We start from the raw sequence: 14,160 nt of genomic DNA, 5'->3' as shown, positions 1-14,160 counted from the left end.
CTAATATTGAAGAGATTGAAAAATTGATAGGGGAAGAATGTGATGTTTTGAGTTCAGCAGGTACAATTGAATCTAACCCCTTTGACTTGAATGTTGCAGAAATTTCTTCTACTAAAAATGTCAAGTCACTTCCATCTATGGAGCAGTCTCCCACATTGGAGCTTAAACCATTGCTAGAGCATCTAAAATATGCCTATTTATAGGCAAATGAGAAGCTCCCAGTGATAATCTCCACCAAGTTGAATATTGATCAAGAGGAGAAACTCCTAGAAGTGATAAGGAGGCACAAGAAAGCTATAGGCTGGACCCTTGCTGATATTCCTAGAATCAGCCCCTCTCTTTGCATGCACAAAATATTATTGGAGGAGGGTGCTAAGCCAATGAGGTAGCCTCAGAGGAGGGTGAATTCCATCATTTTAGATGTGGTGAAGAAGGAAGTCACCAAGTTGTTGCAAGCTGGTATTATCTACCCTATATCAGATAGCACTTGGGTCAACCCGGTCCAAGTGCTTCTTAAGAAATCTAGACTCACTGTGGTCAGGAATGAGAAGGATGAGTTGATACCCACTAGAGTCCATAATAGTTGGAGAGTCTGCATAGACTATAGGAGACTAAACCAAGCAACCCGGAAAGATCATTTTCCACTACCCTTCATTGATCAGATGCTGGAGAGGTTGATTGGTAAGTCTCATTATTGCTTTCTTGATGGTTTTTCTGGTTATTTTCAAATTTGCATAGCACTTGAAGACTAGGAAAAAACCACTTTTACATGTCCTTTTGACACTTTTGCTTACAGGAGAATGCCATTTGGCCTATGCAATGCCCCAAGCACATTTCAAAGATGCATGCTTAGCATTTTTTCTGATTTAGTGGAGCATTGCATAGAAGTCTTTATGGACGATTTCATTGTGTATGGCCCATCTTTTTCTGCATGCTTGGTTAATTTAGAAAAAGTTTTGAAAAGATGTATTGATACTAACCTTGTACTAAATTTTGAAAAATGCCATTTCATGGTAGAGCAAGGTATAGTATTAGGCCATATCATATCTGAAAAAGGAATTGAAGTAGATCCTGCAAAACTTGATGTTATTGCACAGCTGCCTTACCCTTCTTATGTTCAAGAGGTTCATGCTTTTCTTGGCCATGCAGGGTTCTACAAGAGATTCATCCAGAATTTCTCCAAGATTGCCATTCCATTGTCCAAGCTGTTGCAAAAAGAGGCTGAGTTTAATTTTGATGACAAATACAATGAGGCATTTAATATGCTTAAAGAAGCCCTAACCACCACACCCATCATCTAACTCCCACATTGGACCAAACCATTCAAATTGATGTGTGATGCATCCAATTTTGTAGTGGGGACTGCGTTGACTCAGAGGGTTGGTAAGTTTCCTCACATCACCTATTATGCCTCTACAACTTTAGATCCTGCACAGTGTAATTACACCACAACCGAAAAAGAACTATTGGCCATAGTATTTGCATTGGACAAGTTTAGATCATATCTGTTAGGGTCAAAAGTTGTGGTTTTTACTGATCACTCTACTTTGAAGTATTTGCTAAAAAAGACAGATTCTAAGCCTAGGCTTATAAGATGGATGCTCCTACTTCAAGAGTTTGATCTAGAGATCAGGGATAGAAGCAGAACTCAAAATCTGGTAGCTGACCACCTGAGCAGGATAGAGGGAGTTCCTAACCATATTCTAATTTTAGATGACTTTCTTGATGAACAATTCTTAGAGTTATATACTTCAGAGGCACCCTGGTACACTGACATTGTTAATTTTCTTGCTGCAGAAGTTTTTCCAGCAGGTGCACCAAAAGCTTAAAAGGATAAGATAAGGACTGATGCCAAACACTATGTTTGGGATGACCCTTATTTATGGAAATTCTGCAGTGACCAAGTCATTAGAAGATGTGTGCCTAATGAAGAGATCCCATCTATACTGCAGTTCTGTCATACCTCAGTTGTAGGAGGTCATCAAGGACCTAGAGGACTGCAAGAAAAGTATTGGATGCAAGACTGTATCGGCCTTCCATTTTCAAGGATTCATGGCAAGCATATTCCACCTGTGAAAGATGCCAAAGAGTGGGCAGAGTAATTACCTAAAGACAGGAGATCCCTCAACAACCCATCCTGTACTGTGACATCTTTGACGTCTGGGGTATTGATTTTATGGGACCATTCCCTTCCTTTTTTGGTTTTCTTTATATACTTCTTGTTGTTGATTATGTCTCAAAATGGGTGGAAGCTAAGGCCACCAAGACTAATGATGCTAGAGTTGTTGCAGATTTTGTCTGTAGCAACTTGTTTTGTAGGTTTGGAATCCCTAGAGCCATCATTAGTGATCAAGGAAGTCACTTTTGCAATAGGATAATGGAATTGTTGTTGAAGAAATATGGAGTTGTACACAAAGTTTCCACTGCTTATCACCCACAAACAAATGGGCAGGCTGAACTCTCTAATAGGGAAATCAAGAAAATACTTGAGAGAGTAGTTCAGCCCCATAGAAAAGACTGGAGCCGCAGGCTTCATGATGCCTTGTGGGCACATAGAACTGCGTTTAAGACACCCTTGGGAATGTCACCATACAGGGTAGTCTATGGAAAAGTCTGCCACCTACCAGTCGAGGTGGAACACAAAGCTTATTGGGCAGTGAAGACTTGTAACATCCATTATGATTCAGCTGGAGAACAGAGGAAATTGCAACTGCTGGAGTTAGAAGAGTTGCGCTTGAAGCTTATGAGAACTCCAAAATTTATAAAGAAAGGACCAAGAGGTACCATGATAAGATGATATCAAGGAAAGACTTTCCCATTGGTCAAAAGGTCCTCTTGTTCAATTCTCGCCTCAAACTCATGCCCGGAAAGCTCAGATCAAGATGGATTGGACCCTTCACAATCACAAAGGTATTCCCTCATGGCGCAGTAGAAATCCAAAGTGACTCCACCTGCAAAAGCTTTATGTTAAATGGGCACCGTTTGAAGCCATTTTTACAAAACTCAGCCACCTTGGAGGAAGTTGAGGAGATTGAACTGCACTCACCATACACAAATCTCCCCTACAGCCTATGGACTGAGTAATTCACTTCATACGTCAAGCTAGTGACGTTAAAGAAGCGCTGTGTGAGAGGAAACTCACAATGATCTTAAGAATTTTAGTTATTTTTCTGCAATAAATGGTAAGATTGTGATTATTGGAAGCTAAGTACTGCACAAAGTCAAGGAAGTATGGATGCAGTAGGATGGTAAATATTTTTCAGGCTTAAGGCAATCACTTTGGTAAGAAAACAAAAGATCATCCTGAAAATAATCACTTTCCTGAACAAAAGTAATCACTTTCAGCTCTAACCTGTATATTCACTCTCTGTAGTGAGCACTCTCACAATTAATAGTGATTACTTACATTGCATGTGACCACAAGTAGGTGTGCGTGTTCACTCTCATTTATCATAGTGTTCACTCTCATTAATGAAGCTCTCTGGAGTGTTCACTCTTAAAAAGTCATAGTGAACACGCACAACGCTCTTTACTAATTTTGAAATTGGGCGCCTCTGTAGTGATCACTCTTAAAAAGCAGAGTAAACACACGCAGCTCTAGCATACCAAAACCTTTTGCACATGTTCACTGTCATTTTTGAGAGTAAGCACTCTGGCCACCTATATATATATATAGTGCTCACTCTCTCACACACCCTTACCCCATTTCTGAGCGCCTCTCACTTCCATTTTCAATTCCCTTGCCTCTCTTCACTCGTATTTGGTTTCTTGCACCAAGGATTCAGTTTGCTTACACCTTTTCTGCATTCTGCATAACTGATTCAGGTAATCCTTTAACCTCATTCTCTTGCACTAGGGTTCCTTGCTGTGAAATTAGGGATTTTGAAATCGTGACCCCTAGACTGTAATCGCATGGTTTAATTTGTAATCCCACAGGTGTTTCTGCGATTGAGACATGATGGAAACATTTACTTGCATTAAATTGCTAAATTTTGGTCATTTCAAACCCTAGGGTAATTACCCCATCTACGAGAGTGCTCACTTTGAATGTTCTAATGTGATAGTGCTTAGCCTAGGTTCAATTAGGATGTGTAATACTTAATTCATGCTGCATTTCCTAAATTTATAGCTAATTACACAGTTCCTTTGTGTTATTCTAGTTGATTTGGTAGCAAATATGCCCCATAGTGTTTATTGCCATGAACACAAGTAACCATTTTGTCTGTACCTTCCCCCACCACAGTGTGATATTTTGGGATTCTTTGTTGTTTTGAATGTAACAGATTTTATCATTGCTGCACTCTTACTATACACACTCAATCAGCCTTGTGCACTTCTTTATTGTGTTGAAAATCTGCATGATCATACACTGAACACACATCAGTTTTAATGCTGTGCACATTGAGAATGGTCGCTCTCATGTCCAAAAATATTCCCTGTCTATGTGTGCAATCTTTCAAGCTAGAGTAATTATTTTGTACTGTATTCCATCTGCTTGAACTCATTATTTTTGTTATCTGCTGCACCTATTCAACCTCTGATAAGCACATTCTTCTGCATTTTCATTCACTCCTGTAAATTTCCATATTACCAAACTTATGTTGGATTGCTGCTGCATAACACCTGACAGAGTTAACATCCAGAGTAGTTACTGTTTGACATTCCTCATATTGAGCATTTAGGTGCCATAATCATCATTTTGCAAATGCATAACACTATCTGTTCACTCTTATGTCCAAATGCATTCACCGTCTATGTCTGAATTTTCTAAAGCCTGAATAGTCACTTTGAACTTTAACCCATATGCTTAGCCTAGTCTTTTTTGAAATCTGCTGCATAACACTTGTCAGGACTAGGTTCCAAGGTGATTACTGTGTGCCACAATCATCATTTTGCAATGTTCTTTACTGTATATATATAGCATATCTGCCACCACACATGCATCAGTTGTTCTGCACACTATTTATTGTCAAGTCTGCCCTTTTGAACTAATTTGTCTTAACTTTTCTGCATCAATTGTTTGTTGCCCTGTATCTAGAGTAGTTACTGTCATTCTCCATAGTGAACACTTTGATAAACACAAACCTCACAGTGCACACTCTGATATCCACTTAAACTGTGAATATGATAAAGTCAACTTTAATGCTTGTGGCTGTCTCCTTATATAACCAACTCACTGTTTCTCTGTATTTCCCAGCAGCAACATGGCAAATACACCCAGGAAGAACACTCCTAGACCCAAGAGAGCCAAAACTGTTGGAGCTTCATCATCCAGACCTCCTCCTCCTGCCCATGACCCGAAGTTTAGATCCTTGGCTCATGAAGATTACTTCAGAACCAATATCCTACGAAGGCAGATAGTACAGGACCGTAATTTTGAGATCCATGAGGGCACATACACTCAATTTTAAGAAGAAATTTAAAGACAAGGTTGCGAGCTATTTACCACTTGTGCTGGAAATGGGTGGAAGGAGATCACCCAGGAATTTTATGCTAATGCATTGAGGGTCAAGGCAGACCAGCTGCCCCTCAGACACACCATGGTGCGACGTGTGAAAATTGACTTTACTCCATCCAACATTCAGAGAATTCTGAACATACCCCCAGTAGAGAAGCGTGTTCGCAATCTAACACTAGCAAGTGCACTAGGATTGCAGCAAGTGATGAGTAAATTTAAGATCAGAATATCGTATCCACAGGGAATTTAGGTTTCAAGTACCACTTCACAGAATTATAACCATTTGAGCCATACAAATTTTGGAATGAGATTTGTAACATATAACAGCAGTAACCAAAGTAATTAAAGCAAAGAACTTGCAGAAAAACAGAGTATGTAATAAGATGAGATAGGAATGAAGAATAGTTAGGAATTTACTTCACAAGAATATCAGTATTAATTCAATTATGCCTCTAAACATTCAAGAACTTGGTTAATTGACAATCAATTTTGTATAGCAATAGCCAAAGGTTAATTCCTTAACTCATTGACCCTAACAAGCAACTAAACCACCCTAATCCCTTAGGTGAAGTTCAATTTCAAGTTGCATTAAGACTTAGAACCTTAAGATTGCAGAATTAGGTCTCTTTATTCCTAAGAAATCCCCAAATTCTGATTGCTAACTCAGATCAGAGAAGCAAATCCAACTTCCATTGGTAATTGTTCCTCTAAGATGAATCAAACGAATTTCCATTCATAGATTGCAAGAAAACAAGAATTCACAATTCAATTAATCCAAGAACTCAAAATTCAGAAGCAAGAATCAAATCAATACATCAATTCGAGTTCCATAAACCTCTAACTACAAGAAAACTACTCAGACATGGGAGAAGAGAAAGAGAAAGAAGAAGAAGAAGAAGAAGAAGAAAAACTCCAAGAAGCCATAGCCGGAAGCTCCAATCCGATTCCTCTTTGTGGAAGCTTCAAGACTTGACCCCAATCTTCTCTCTCAATCTCTCTCAGCCAGATCTAACAGAAAAACAGAAAAATAAAACTGAACTCCAAAAAATCTGCACGTTTCTGTTATTTATAGAATTTCTCAGATTTGCGCGTTATCACTTTTATGAGAAATAGTAGCCACGCAGAAGGTTTATGGTTACGCGTTAACACTTTTATGAGAAAAAGTGTCCACGCGCAACTTTCCTGATATTGAAGGCTCTAGAACTATCACTCTTGCTAATAAAAGTGACTACACAGAGCTCAAGTGGTTGCGCGTGATCACTCTTATGAATAAAAGTGATTACGCGTAACTCACCAGGTTGAAGGCTCTCTGGAACGTTCACTTTCGCTGATAATAGTGGTTACGCAGAGCTTTTCCTGATATTTGCCTCTCTAGAACGCTCACTTTTACTGATAAAAGTGATAACGCCCAGGCTTTCTTCTTCTTTGAACTCTGGAGTGATCACTTTTACTGACAATAGTGATCACGCCTAGTCTGCACTTTCTTGGTTTTGTGTTTTTGGAGTCCAGACTTGCTTCTTTCTTCTTCCTTGTCATCAAGCCTCTATTTTCATGAACCTTGCTCGAATTATTCCTTCAAAAACAAGATTAAAAACTTAATTCCTAATAAAAAATTCCACAATTGCTAAAATAACTATAATTTTAAAGAAAACTTAAATTCATTCTCTTTTTCTGAGTTTTTCTGCTTTCTTCATATATTTTTCTTATCAAATGTGTTAGAATTATGCTAAAATATCAGTAAAAATATGGATTCATCACTGGGCAACTTGATTTCTCCACATTCAGCTCTTTAGAAGAGAAAGACTACAAGCCAATACTCCAAACAATTTGTAAACCAGGGAAAATTTGGGAGTTTGACATGCAGCTAATGCCCAAGAATTTGACCACAAAACACCTCCTTCCACCAGCCAAGGTGTGGAGCATCTTCCTTTTGAGCTCCTTCATGCCAGTACGCCATTCATCTACATTGGCTGTCAAGAGAGCTGAACTTATATATGCCATCCTCACTAGCATGCCTATCCATGTGGGAGACTTTATTAGTAACTTCATCATGGGAATCTTAAGCACCAAGAGGAACTCCCTTGCTTTTCCATCCATCATCGCCATGCTTTGCCAGGATGCTGGAGTAGACATCGGTGAATACCAATAGAGAATTAAAGCAGTTCCTCCCATCTCTACAGCCATGGTGAAGGATCTCTTTAATGCCAAGAAACAGACTGCTGACCAAGGTTTTTCCCTACCTCTTGAGTATAAGAAAGGAACCCCCACTTGGATTGAGAGCACAGGTCCAGCAACTAGCACTCAGACAGGACACTTTGCATACCAGTCAGAAATCCATGCTGAACCTCCTTGAAACTATGATGCTTAATATAGGAAAGAAGCTGGGCATGACTTCAGACCAAATTTATGAAGCTCCTACATTCTCTGCAACTTTTCTCAGAGCAACTGTTAACTAGGAAGAGGAAGAAGATGATAAGGATACCAATGACAACCTTTCATCCTCCAGCTCACATGAAGACCTTATTTAGCTCTATTTTCCTTTTTGTCATAAACTTTTCTGTCATTTCCCTGTATTTATTAACTACTACTTTCCTTGTAATTATCGTACTTTACCGCTTTCAGTATCATCTCTCCCTTTATTTTCTTGCATTACCCGCTTGAATAATATTTGCCGCTTTCATATATACTATTTGCAGTTTAGTTTCTATTATGATACTTTGTGCTGAATCCACCCTGCGTCTTTGTGCAAAGAATGCCCTCATTAACATCAAGAGAAGCATAAATTTGATCTCTGAGTGTGAATCCATCATTAATCAAAGGGGGGTGATCTCTTTGCCTCTGTTTCACATTGTCTTAGTCTGTTTTTCCTGCATAGTTCATAGATAAAATACAAAAACAACATTGTCATTATTTCTTTATTTTTAATGAAGTTGAGTTTTGTAATTCTAATTTTATATTCTGATTTCACTTTCCATTCAACTCTCAATCATTCTCTGTTTTGTAAATAATCACGATTCATACCATACTGAGCATATTTTCTTATAAGGTGAACTGTACTCATATGTTGCTAAGTAATTATCATCTTTTACCATGGTAGAGAATTGGGCCTTAAATTTCTTTTCTATGTGCACATTAGATGTATTTTTGCATCTATCTTCTAAAACTTGCCCTGTTTCTTAATTGAATAGACATTATGCAATTTTTCATCTAGATGATTAAGGCCTTCTTTGCATATGCCCACCCACCCTAGAACACCCTTGCACCTAATTTCCCTTGTTCTACATTCTCTTCTTTTGCCCAACTTAGTCTGCAAACATAATTTCCTTCCCTTAAGAGAGGTATTTCTTTTGAGTTGCATCAAGAGTGATTGCAAGAAACTAAGTTTGGGGTGCTAGTTGTGACTGTAGTTGCTTGAGGGCAAGCAAGATCTTAAGTTTGGGGTGGGGAGCATTATACATGTCAATATTACATGTCAAAAAAAAAAAGTTTGAATTTGAAGAAAAGAATGATTACCGAAGTCAAATAAATTACAAAAATGAATGAATGGAAGAAAAAGAAAAAAAATGGAAATACTGCAAGGCAATTTGATAGAAAAAGAATTCCCACATAAGGCAAAATAATGAAAAACATGGTGAAAGAATGCTTGAACCTCAAAAACTGCATCATTTAATGCACTCCATTCTAGTTGTTGTACTCATTCACTCAAAGGAATTCCCTCCTCTTAAAAACCCACTTGAGCTTTTGTCCTTCCTTGATAAAAAATTGAACCTAATCTAACCGCAATTGTGACTAACAAAGCCCTTATGATAGGTAGTTCATTGTATCTAGGCAAGGAGATTGAGAATATGGGCAAGCATATGGTAGGGTGAGGCAAAATGCATGAATTGAGAGAAACACTTAGCCTGAAACATTAATGAGTGAAGAGTGAAACACTATACTGTGAGTTGGATAATTTATTTGCATTGTGTGAATTGCATGAAACCTTGCTAGATTTTTGTTTCAGTTTAGTGGGACTTTGCATGAAAATAATTGATATGAGTGTGATTGCTTTGTTGAATGAATCCATGATTTTGGAGATATTGGAAGTGCCAATTAGAGTCTAAGATCGGAATGGAAATCTTTGAGAAAATTTTTTGGATAAATTCAACCTTTTACTTTCAATTTTCTTGAGTTTTGATTTGCTTGGGAACAAGCAAAAGTTTAAGTTTGGGGTTGTGATGAATCCACACTTTATAGATATTTTGTCTGATTTTTCATAGAGTTTTAATAGGAATAATAGACTTAGAGATTGTAAATAACATAAAAACCTCATTTAGGTCAAATATTATAGCTTTCTTAATTTTTGTCTTATTTCCATTAATTTTTGTGAATATATTTTGCAATTTTGATCATTTGAATAATTGTGCAGGAAATTCTAGACAAATTTCACGAATTTTTGGCTCTTGGCAAAAATATGAACTGAGAGTAATCACTCTCAGGTACCATAGTGATAACTCTAGGGAGCTGATTTCAAGGGATAGGCCAGAGTAACCACTTTCAGAAGCAGCAGTGATCACTCCAGAGCTAAAGAGAACCACCAGGCCTACGCGTAATCATTCTCGTGAGTGATAGTGATCACTCCAGAAAGCTCTAGGATGAAGTGCCTGCGCGTAATCACTTTCAGAAGTGATAGTGATCACTTCAGAAAGCTCTAGGATGAAGAACTTTGCGCGTAAACACTTTCAAAAGTGAAAGCGATCACTCTAGTGAAGCCTGAACCAGAACACTCTATGCGTGTTCACTCTCAGAAGTGAGAGTAACTACGCGCGCCCAAAGTAACTACTATTATATATAAGAGTGATCACTACAGAAAGGGGAAAAGCCTGAGGAATGCTGCACGTGATCACTCTTATTTACGAGAGTGATCACTATGAGGTCGCGTCATACTTTGTATATATAGATTTTTAGAAATTAGGGTACGGATCTTTGCATAACTTTAGATTCTTTTGCCACTTTTGGAGCATTTTGTAGAGCTTAGGATCCTTGGGTGACAGCCAAGGCCAATCTTAGGGTTTGATTTACAATTTCTCTTCACTTTCCTTTAATTCTTGCATTGATGTCATTGAATTCCTTTTGGTTTCATCTTGAATTCGTAAGACCTATCCTCATGAAGAGCTAAACTTTCTTGTAATCCTTAGTGAGTTCATGGATTCTTGAATTCCTGGGTATGAATGTCAATATAATTCCTTTTGCTTCATGAATTTATATTTCCCAACTCTTTGAAATGAGTTAATGGTTGAATGAGGGGGACATTGAGTAATTAACCCTAATTCATTTTAATGAAATTCTTAATTTGGTTTACTTAATCCTAAGTTAATTTCTGAGGTTGCGTAATCTTGGTGAAAAGAGTTGGAGTCCATACTAATTTAAGCAAATTTGTATAGGATTTCAAGGTTAATTCTCGCTTGTTGAGGTAATCTAATTCAGGGGAAGAGGAAAAGTATTGAGTCTTGAGAGGAATAGGGATAGAATTACATGAACGAACTAAGGATTGCACGTTTCATTGATTGAACTCATTAATTTCATCATTTGCTGTTACATTAAAATTGGAATCACACAAACCCCCCTTTTAATTGTTTTTAAGTTGAATGTCTATAACATGTTTAGTGCATATTTCCAACCAAAGTCATCAGAGACAACCTAGGCTTGCATCCTAGATACTACAAATTTTTCTGCATACTTTGATGAAGGTTGACGATAAATCTTTATGCAAAATAAAAATATTCCGTTCATCAATGGGGTACCAGTGAGACAAGATAGAAGGCCTCCAAGATTCCAGAGGAAACCTTGCTTGAGTCCAGCTCAATCTCAGGAGAGCAGGATTGTACCTCGTAAAGGTGGTAACTATAACTCCAACGTCCCTCGAGAACCATTGAAATGTTTCAAATGCGAGAGACCCCACAAGATTCGAAACTGCCCCGAACCAACTACTGCATGGTGGTCATTTTGGGAAGATGGGGCATCCAACCAATGCTTGTTGGTTCGCACCCCAAAGGAGCAGAAGTGTTAGTGGGAGCAACAAGCCAGTACCTAAGAACAGTGATGCATCAAAGTCCAATGTGCAAGGCAAGGTGTTTACCATGACTGGCTTTAAAGCGACAAAGTCTGATGATCTTATCCGAGGTAAATGCATTCTGAAATACAAACTCATTGATGTTCTTTTTGGCTCTGGTGCTACACATTCTTTCATTTCCTTGGATTGTGTGCATTGCCCTGAATTGCCTTTCTCTGTCCTGCCATATGATGTTCTAATATTGACTCCTACAGATAAACTTGTGATAACCTCGAACGTATATTTAGGCTGCTCTGTAATGATCCATGGTAGGAATTTCTTGGTAGATTTGATTTGCCTACCCTTTTCTCAGCTTGACATCATACTAGGAATGGATTGGTTATCATCCAATCATGTCCTTCTTGATCGTAAAGAAAAAATATTGATTTTTGGTGCTAATTTACCAAGAGCTCCTAGGCTCCTATGTGAGGGTGACTCAAGGAACATGGTCAATGTCAAGGCCTTTATGGTACTATTCTCTGCTGAGACAAAAAGGACTGTGAAGGTAGAGCATATACCAGTGGTGAACGAATTCTTAGAAGTCTTTTTGAAGGATGTAACCAAACTGCCGCAAGAAAGAGATTGAATTCATAATTAATCTAATGCCAGGAGCAAGTCTAGTCTCCATTGCACCTTACCGAATGTCGCCAATTGAGTTAGATGAAGTGAAGAAGCAAGTTGAGGACTTGTTAGAGAGACAATTTGTGAGACCGAGCATATCGCCATGGGGAGCTCCTATACTCTTAGTGGAGAAGAAGGATGGGAGCATAAGAATGTGCGTGGACTACTGCCAATTGAACAAAGTAACAATTAAGAACAAGTATTCGCTTCCTAGAATAGATGATATGATGGATCAACTATGTGGAGCATCAATGTTCTCAAAGATTGATTTATGATCTGATTACCATCAGATTTTGATGAAAAATGAAGATATTCAAAAGACTGCGTTTAGAACTAATTATGAGCATTACGAGTACTTAGTTATGTCATTTGGTGTGACTAACACTTCGACGATATTCATGGATTACATGAATCAAATCTTCCATCAATATCTGAACTAGTTCGTGGTGGTATTTATAGATGACATCCTGATATACTCTGAGAGTCATAAGGAACATGACAAGTATATGAGGATTGTCTTGCGGATAATGAATAAGAGATAGTTATATGCTAAGTTTTCAAAATATGAATTTTGGCTGTCGCAGATACAATTTTTGGGACACTGGTATCACAGAATGGAATCATGGTGGATCTAGTTAAGGTTGAAGCAATGTCTCAATGGTCAAGACCTACTGCTCCAACAAAAGTTTGAAGTTTCTTAAGATTAGCTAGCTATTATAGAAAATTCATTGAGGAATTTTTTAAAATTAGCATTACCTCTGATGAAGCTAACCCAAAAGGGAAAAGAATTTGACTGGGGCCAGAGTGTGAAGCAAGTTTCCAGAAGTTGAAGGAGAGATTAACATCAACCCTTGTGTTAATCCTGCTAGTCCTGAATAGAAGTTTGAAGTATACTACAATGCATCAGGACAAGGTCTTGGGTGTGTTTTAATGCAAGATGGGAGAGTAGTTGCATATGCTTCTAGGAAACTTTGACCACACGAGTCAACTACTCCACACATGATTTGGAGCTGGTAGCAGTGGTCTTGCACTGAAGATATGGAGGCACTACCTCTTTGGAGCAAGATTCTAAGTATTCAGCGACCACAAAAGTTTGAAGTATTTATTCAACCAGAAAGAGCTGAGCATGCGACAAAGGAGGTAGATGGAATTCCTAAAGGATTATGACTTCAGATTATCCTACCATCCTGGAAAAGCGAATGTGGTTACAAACGGTTGAGCAGAAAACCAATAAATAATTGGCTTGCAAATAAGTTTAATTTAAAATTTTCCCCCTTAACCTATGATATTATTTTATTGTATTAAACAAAATAAGGATGTTACAAAGATGGCAAAGCTGAGAAAGCAGCTGGACAAGGTGAGTATCACTGCATCTTATTTGATACAATTATGGTTATGACATGTGTTAGTCTTTGGAGTAGTATCTGCAATTCTAAGTCAATATCCTATTAAAATAATAATAAAAAATTACTGTTACTCCATCTCATACGATACACATCCACTTACGACATATTTCAATCTCCAAAGTAGTATCAGTTATCTTGGGATGATAGTATATTAAAATAATAATAAAAACTTATTATTATTTTTGTATGGACAATACTACTGCTAACATGACAAAAAAAAAGCATTAAATAAGGAATTAATTTTTAAAAAATTATTTTGAGAAATTATTTTTAAAAGTATATTATTTAAATAAAAAAGCCCAAAATAAACACAATGCGTATAAGGCTTAAAAAAAAATAGAGTTGTATAGTGAGTTATGTAAGGTGAGTTGTGGCTTAGGGTCATATTAACCGGCTCTCATTGGTCCAACGAAAAAACATAGCATTCCATATAACAAAGTAAAAAATAATGTTTCACTAAAGAAGATGAGACGGTAATGTACTTTAATTGAGAGAAAAAAAAAGGAAAAAAATTCATTAATCATAATAAAAATGTATTAGAAAAATTAAATTATAATTTTCCTGTCATTACATTTATTTTAAAA

The 14,160-nt window shown here is 37.5% G+C and overlaps 1 pseudogene; it reads left to right on the top strand.

Moving 5' to 3' along the window:
• The window catches only part of LOC113851966, a 221,694-nt pseudogene that overhangs the window by 167,964 nt on the left and 39,570 nt on the right, over window positions 1–14,160 (top strand).

Source organism: Abrus precatorius, unplaced genomic scaffold (genome assembly GCF_003935025.1).
Source record: "Abrus precatorius isolate BTA unplaced genomic scaffold, Abrus_2018 Scaffold10, whole genome shotgun sequence".
Lineage (NCBI taxonomy): Eukaryota > Viridiplantae > Streptophyta > Magnoliopsida > Fabales > Fabaceae > Abrus > Abrus precatorius.
Note: the sequence above shows the minus strand (reverse complement) of the source record. Positions and strands in the feature narration are given on the sequence as shown.